At 33.4% G+C, this 7,503-nt stretch overlaps 1 long non-coding RNA gene across 4 annotated transcripts; it reads left to right on the plus strand.

The window, feature by feature from the left end:
- The first annotated feature begins 1,147 nt into the window (after nucleotides 1-1,147).
- Nucleotides 1,148-6,980, plus strand: LOC107011244. Of its 4 annotated transcripts, none has more exons than XR_003576677.1 (5): nucleotides 1,148-2,426; nucleotides 3,566-3,683; nucleotides 3,786-3,925; nucleotides 5,062-5,185; nucleotides 5,884-6,340. It is a non-coding gene; the product is annotated as an uncharacterized LOC107011244 (long non-coding RNA). The 4 variants fall into 4 exon arrangements; XR_003576676.1 differs by adding an exon at nucleotides 6,410-6,888 and having other exon boundaries at nucleotides 1,149-3,683; nucleotides 5,884-6,065; XR_003576675.1 differs by adding an exon at nucleotides 6,915-6,980 and having other exon boundaries at nucleotides 1,150-3,683; nucleotides 5,884-6,065.
- Nucleotides 6,981-7,503: the final 523 nt, after the last annotated feature.

Genomic DNA, 7,503 nt, shown 5'->3' on the forward strand with positions numbered 1-7,503 from the left:
TTTTATTATACAAATTAAAATGTATAAATGAATTTATACAAAACTGAACAATTTGTATACAATTAGATGTTTCTAGCTAATTATACAAATCAAATGCACCATAGCAAACATAAAAATTGCTATGAAGCGCGATTATGCAAACTATAATTATAACATAAAAATATGATTTTTATATTTGTTATATGTGAAAGTCGCTCTATTTTAAATTACAATGATAGATTTTTGTACACATGTGTTTTCATATAACAATGATCATTTTTGCTATACATACATTTTATACCAAAGTGATACATTTCCCATACATTTACAATTAGGAGCTTCTTTGATTGAAATCTGAGAAAGAACACAGTCCTTATAAGTGAATCTTTGTGGCGAGTGTTAAGTATTTTGGGAATCGGAGTTCATATCCATTTTAGTAGACTTGGGTTTAATAGGTCATTTGGTTTGAATACGTGTATATATATATACTTTAATGGTATCAAATAGTAAACACGAATGAGTAGTCAAACCAGATGTATGAAAGTAAAGGAATAGCCACTTATAACTAGTTTCTCTTTTTGGGATATAAATGTTTTTTTCCCTATTTTAAAATAATTGAAATGTAGTGAGAAGTTCATATCTAAAAATAATTGGTGACAATTTAGAAACAAGTGGTTTTGCATCAAATTACAACAACAATAGTGCTTTTAATGTGAGTTAGAAGTTGAAATTAGTTTTAGAAGGCTGCCAATTTTTTATGGCCATTCAATTGTCCATTGTTTCATTTAGATGACTACTTAATCATGTACTTGTTCCATTTTGTATCTCCACCACTGGTTGTGAAAATTTGGGCCCTGTACTGTGATAATTGGGCCAAAAAAATGTGCAACCTTGTAACTTGTAGCCTTTCATGCAACCCAGAGTCTTAAAGTAGTGAGTTATCTTTCCGCTAATGATAATTTAAGTTTTGAGCTATTTTTTAATAAAAAAGTTATCTAATTATACAAATACTTATATCAGAAATACTAATCCATATTATAGTTTGCCATGATTGCATATTGTTTACTAATCAAGATTTCAAGTTAGTTACATGTATTATACTTATATATACTACTATATTAGAAGAAGGCTATTTCAACATGCCTGCTTCAGCTAGGGATTTTTTCGTCATTCAAGTGTAGTTACACGTGGCACTACTTAGCATAGGAACTGATAATTTTTTCTACTTTCAATCCTCTTCTCGGTGTTCCTCTGCTTTTGGCTGATACCTAAATCTGGAGGTTTCTTTGAATCTTTCTTCTTGTTTTTCACCTTCGATTTCATGCATGATATATTGGTGTGTTTTAATTGAATTTCGGCTTTTTTTAGTTTTTTGAGATATACTAAATAAAGAAGCCTCTGCACTCATGGTTTCGTCTGCAATTTGTTCATTCCTTGCTTTCATTTGGTTCAAGCGATGCTCTGATTTTTCATAGTTTTCATGGATTTTACTCCACTGTGCTTAGTTTCCTTGCCGTTATGTGTTTCGTCTAATTTTATTTGTTCTCTTTTTTTGTTCTATCGGGGGTTACAAGTCGGGTTAAATTATGATGGTTTCAGATTTGCATATGAAGTGTTTGATAAAAGTGTTTACTAACTACTAAGCCTCTGCTTCATTGATCAAAGAAACCATTCTTGTTGTCCTCAATTAATGCTCTTATTTGAGTTCCCTTAATATCATTGATGTTAACTTGCTTGAATTTGGTTATTCCTATTTGTGTGTCTCGATGTGTTGTCGCCATAGTTTGGTTTACTATGTGAAAAATCATATCATAGTAGTTGTTACTAATGTTGTTTCGGTACAGTGTAGAATTTGTTTTTATATTTGGAATGACAAGAGCTATTGTATAGGACTGGGTTTTACCTTGTGCACAACCTCCAAAGGATAGCGACTACAATTTCCCTTGTTATCAAAAAAATTTGCACTTTCCTGGAAACTACAAATATTGAGTTGTTATAATGGACATTAAAATGGCTATTCTGGAAAAGAATATATCTGTGAAATGATATCTTCAGGGGCCATTTTGGTGATGATCTTATCTGATGTCTCTGTGTTTCCTGTTTTAAAAGGGAAAAGAAATTGTTTATCCTTTCATAGTTTATGAAAAGGGTTTGGCTTGTTATTCCATATTGATTATTTATCATGAAACCCAAGAACATAATATTATCAGTTTGATTCCTAACAACAATTTAGGTAGGTCTCTAAAGAGATTTGTGTTGGATAGCCAGCTTTTGGGGATAGCCCAAAATTTTGATAAATTCTTATTTCACCAACCAAACTTGTTTTCAAAATTACCATTCCTCATATTTTTGCTTGTATAACAATGTTATTGTGGCTATTATTACCTTCTGAGACCAAGAAGAGGACCAAGAGTGTGATCGGGAGCTGCTGGATTCAGATATAAAAGGTGAATCACTGAACCTATTTGATGAAGAACTTGACGCAAAAGTTTCTTTGTGACCATTAACAAAATCTGTAGAAGAGATTTGATATAAGTCTTACTCTTCCCGACTATTTTGATCTCTCTCAAATGTATTACTTTTGATAGATAGAGAGGCGTATGTTATTAAATATTTGCCACGTACTTCCAGCTTTAAAATGATTTCCCCTCTCCGTTGGTGCGTGTTCCTTGTTTCTTTTTTTTTTTTGTTTTTTATGGTTATTTGGCATGTGCAGAGAAAATATGCCTAATATTAGAAGATTATGCTATCACAATTTTCTAGACTCTAAACCTCTTACCTCATTCTTATGTCCATCTTTAGTTACTCTTATGTCCATCTTTAGTTTGCTATTTTCATATTTCCATTGTTTTATGGAGTTGCTATATCCAATTACTTTAACATGACGTTTTTCCTTCAAAATTCTGTGGAAAGGTTTCTTTGTTATACTTCACCAACCTTTTTTTCTTTATTCCTTGGAGGGAAGTGATTAGTGAATTCGTCTTAGATTTCTGCAAGCTACATTTAAATGAAGTTTTGTGATAGTTCTCTTTGCTTTTGTGGCTTGATTTTCTTTAGATCAAGCAAAAACACTTTACTTCCAATGTTTCAAATTGAATTTACATATTTTGATTTTATCATTTATCTCAAATGTCTTAGGTGAGATTTGGTTTTAAATTTCGAAAAAAATCTGTCTTTCTTTGCATTTGGTTGAAAACAGTTTTTATAACAATCTAAAGGTAGTTCTGCGAAAGCTCTGTTTTGAACTTTTAAACCAAACAACACCTCTTGTATTTTAATCATCCGCTACTTTACTGAATACCACATTTCTCTTACTTTTTTGGAGAAGCAAAAAGGCTACCATTGTGCTTCATATGCTTCACCTTTAGATTCTCATCTCTTAATATGCCAAGTCAAATTGGACATTCAATATTGAACATAGTAATTATTTAGTTTATCTATCCAGTGTTTTCTTTTACATGATTGTCTCTATATTGTGTTTGTATGATTCATCATGGTAATAAGCTAGCATCTGTTGGAGTTTGATTTTTTATTTCATTGAATTTAACGGGTGGAATATCATTTGTAACTTGTTTTGGGATTGCAGGGGCTCGAAAATATTTCCTAACTTCGTATCGTTTATGAAGAGCAAGGATTCTAGTGATTGTACTAAACAGGCACTTTTTGATGAATTGAAGGCTTTGGAAGAGCATCTCAAGGCTCATGTATATAGTTTTACATTGAACTGTCTGATATGTTTAACTTAAATGTATGTGTCTCTAATTTTTACGATGATCTTAGCTTTTATTGGCTGTGAATTTCATCAGGGACCATATGTCAATGGACAGAATGTTTGTTCAGTTGATATGAGCTTGGCTCCAAAAATGTACCATCTCGAGGTGGCTCTTGGACACTTCAAGAAGTGGAGTGTGACTGAAAGCTTGAGTCACGTGCGTAATACATGAAGGTATGCAATCTTTTTCTCTCCGTGTCCTTGTGTGCGTGCATGCTTGGTATCTGGTTTTCTATGGGTTTTGAGAACATTTTTGCGCTGGAGTAATTTGTTTATGTCTTATCGGTGTGTTGAAGTGTTTTTGTATTTAAAAGAATAGCCACATTATATATATATATCAGAATGTTTGTTTAAGACTCTTGCAAACTTAAAGAACTCAAGTTACATGTTATTGTTACATGTAAAATTCGAGAACAAATTTTCCCGGTCATCTCGAAGGGAATTCTTGGAACTCAGCCATTAGAGTTTTGACTCATTTGTTATGCCTTGCATTTACAGCTTGACCCCTTCTTGCTTCCAGTTGTCCAAGGCAGCATCCTTGTAATTCAGTTAAATACATAGATTTTTTTCAAGTAGTATAGCTACTTCAACTACTGCATAATGAGAGTTATTATTGTTCCATTTTGATGTATGGCTTTACTTATCATAAGATTTTCTCAATTTCCAATTTGCAACTGGGAAAGACATTATTGATGTTACGCTGATTGCAAGGAGGTGCAACAGGAGACCTGATATATCTTCTTCTTGTTTTTTCTTTCAACTTTGCAATTTGGCCAAGCATGGTAAATGCAAGTGATGAACTAGGTCAGAATATTGTTATGTGTTTTACGTATGATCATCAATTCTCATTAACTTATAATTGAACTTAATGCAAAATAATTAGAATCCATGTTCCAAGTTGCTTCATGTTATTCAGGTCTTCAGTTTATTTTATATAGTTAGTCTTAACATATTCTCTTGGTTATAGCAATTGGCTCGTTAATGTAGCCACTCGAATGGGAGAAGAGGGGCTGATTCTGATGGATTTGTTGCAATTTTGTGGAAAGCGAGCAAATTATCCAGTTGAAAGGGTATAAAGTATCATTGTTCAGGTACACTTGTTTCAAGTTTGATTATGACTTTTTTCTACACCAACAATCTTGTTGCTCATGAAATGCCCTTTTATACATATGTAGATAACTGAGGGGATACTTAAAATTCTGTCACATTAGAGTTTATTGTTGAATAGATATTGTTGTGATAAAANTCATGTTATTCAGGTCTTCAGTTTATTTTATATAGTTAGTCTTAACATATTCTCTTGGTTATAGGAATTGGCTCGTTAATGTAGCCACTCGAATGGGAGAAGAGGGGCTGATTCTGATGGATTTGTTGCAATTTGGTGGAAAGCGAGCAAATTATCCAGTTGAAAGGGTATAAAGTATCATTGTTCAGGTACACTTGTTTCAAGTTTGATTATGACTTTTTTCTACACCAACAATCTTGTTGCTCATGAAATGCCCTTTTATACATATGTAGATAACTGAGGGGATACTTAAAATTCTGTCACATTAGAGTTTATTGTTGAATAGATATTGTTGTGATAAAATGTTTAAACTAATAACTCTTGTAACTTGTATTACTTTCTCTGTGTGCAAGTGGTGTGTGTGTTCCCTCTCTTTTAATGATAGAAGAGGGGTTGATAAAAAAAGGAAGAAGTAGAAGGATTCGATAGTACTAGGGTGGAGAACATGATGTTATCAGAACAAAGACAGGTTTTGGTGTTTGGACCATTCTATATAGAAACTTCTAATGTATTGCATTTTTTGTTTGACTTATCCGAGTTTTATCGTGAGCTTACTGATAAAAGAACTCTGTTCAATTCTCAGTACAGGACCTCTCAGATGCAATGTACATTTTGGTACAGCAGAGGGCAATAAAACTGAATTTTCTGCCTGATAATAGCACATATTTCATTTTGCTAGAACTTTCATTAGTTACTTCCCTCAGGTATATAACTCCCTCTGTCAAAAAGGAAAAGATTGAATCCACGAAGGGAGTAGCACTTGGACTATGAAGCAGTAGAAAATATCTCGCATTAACATATTCCTGGACAATGATCATGGTTTGGTTGTTATGATTACTTTCGGCAGGTTTCATGTTCTAGAAGCGTTTGATGAGGGGAAGCGGAGCTGTCGTAGACGTTTAGCTGGTCATAACAAACGAAGAAGGAAAACACATCCAGAAAATGTAGCTAATGGAGCCTCCGTGAATGATGAGGGGGGTAGCAACTACTTATTAATTAGTCTGCTGAGGATACTGGCCAATGTACAGTGTAAGTCCTTATATGGATTCCATGGTTTTCCTGCGATATATTCATTTTGTATGACAAAAGATGTTGGGAAAATTAATAAGGTGATAGCATTTACATAATAATGTGAGTTCTTTCACTGTACGGTAATTGGCTAGAGTGTTATTCTTTATGTGGTGCAAGAGGGCTAGCGTGCCATTCTTTATGTGGTGCAAGAGGCTGAGAAAGAAAAGAATGTATAGTTGTCCTTTGCCTGGTATAACATCGACTTGATGAATACAACGATGTCTATTCCATAACAGCAGTTCGTCTCTGGGAATAACAGTTGTTAAATCTAACTGATATTGGGTATTGCTTTTTGGTGGCAGGAGAGTTGTTTGCATAAGTTATATTAAGTTTGAATGGCTGAAACATCAGCACAGGTTCTTACTACCTAATTTAGCTGTTCTGTGTTATCTAAAGGCTACACATGACATTGGGCATTGAGTCATGGACTATGTTGCTCGGACTCTTCAAAAATATTGATGGGTGCGTGTCAGATACATCAAAGTGGTGCATATTTGGAGTACCCAACACAGGTGCAGCAACATTTTTGGAGAGTCCTAGCAACATAGGTCAGGGATTAACAGCTGAGTAATTGATGGCCATTAAAATAATCTTGGTGGAAATTATCTATTGATGCTTCTCTACTGGAACTTAAGCCATCACTACTTTTGGACTAGAACAACTGTTTAGGCATGTTTTATTCTCCAACAAGCTTTTGGGCTCCACAAGAATCATGATCATGTATAGGCACATAGATACTTATTTAGAGATTTTGGTTTAATGAATTGGATGAGTTACTTTATGGCTTCTTCTCATTGTGAAATGCAGTCAATAGCTCGGATCAAACTAAAGACCAGAAATTTTGTTTGATTCTCCAGCAGAAAAGTATGAGGAAAAAAAGAAAAATAGAATTGCTTGCTAAGAGTCCTGATGGCACCACTGATGGTGTATTATGACCATTGATTTCATTCTCTTCAACGGTAAAGAAACCTCTTGGTATAGCGTTAGAATGCAATAAATTTCAATTTCACAATGAAAATATTACAAGAAAAATATTCAATTACGGACGATGTAAACATCATAAGGACTTTCAAAAACTTGCTATAGTCACCATTTAAATTTACCTAACAAATAGGAATCACAAATTACAAATTGTTAGCTCAAACATTCTACTATCCTGATAATACATACACAAATGAATTATTTTTGTTGGGCCCGTGCTTGCACGGGCCACCTCTTCCTAGTCTATATAGAAAGAGAAGCGAGCAAAAAAGTTATTGCAATTTGCACATACATGCGAATCAAAATTGAATATAACTATTTAAAAAATTATACCTAATTTGACATATATATGTACATGAGATACAAGAATATCTCAAACACATATATCTGACAAAATAATATGGTATAAAAGATA

This window comes from Solanum pennellii, chromosome 2, assembly GCF_001406875.1.
Source record: "Solanum pennellii chromosome 2, SPENNV200".
NCBI lineage: Eukaryota > Viridiplantae > Streptophyta > Magnoliopsida > Solanales > Solanaceae > Solanum > Solanum pennellii.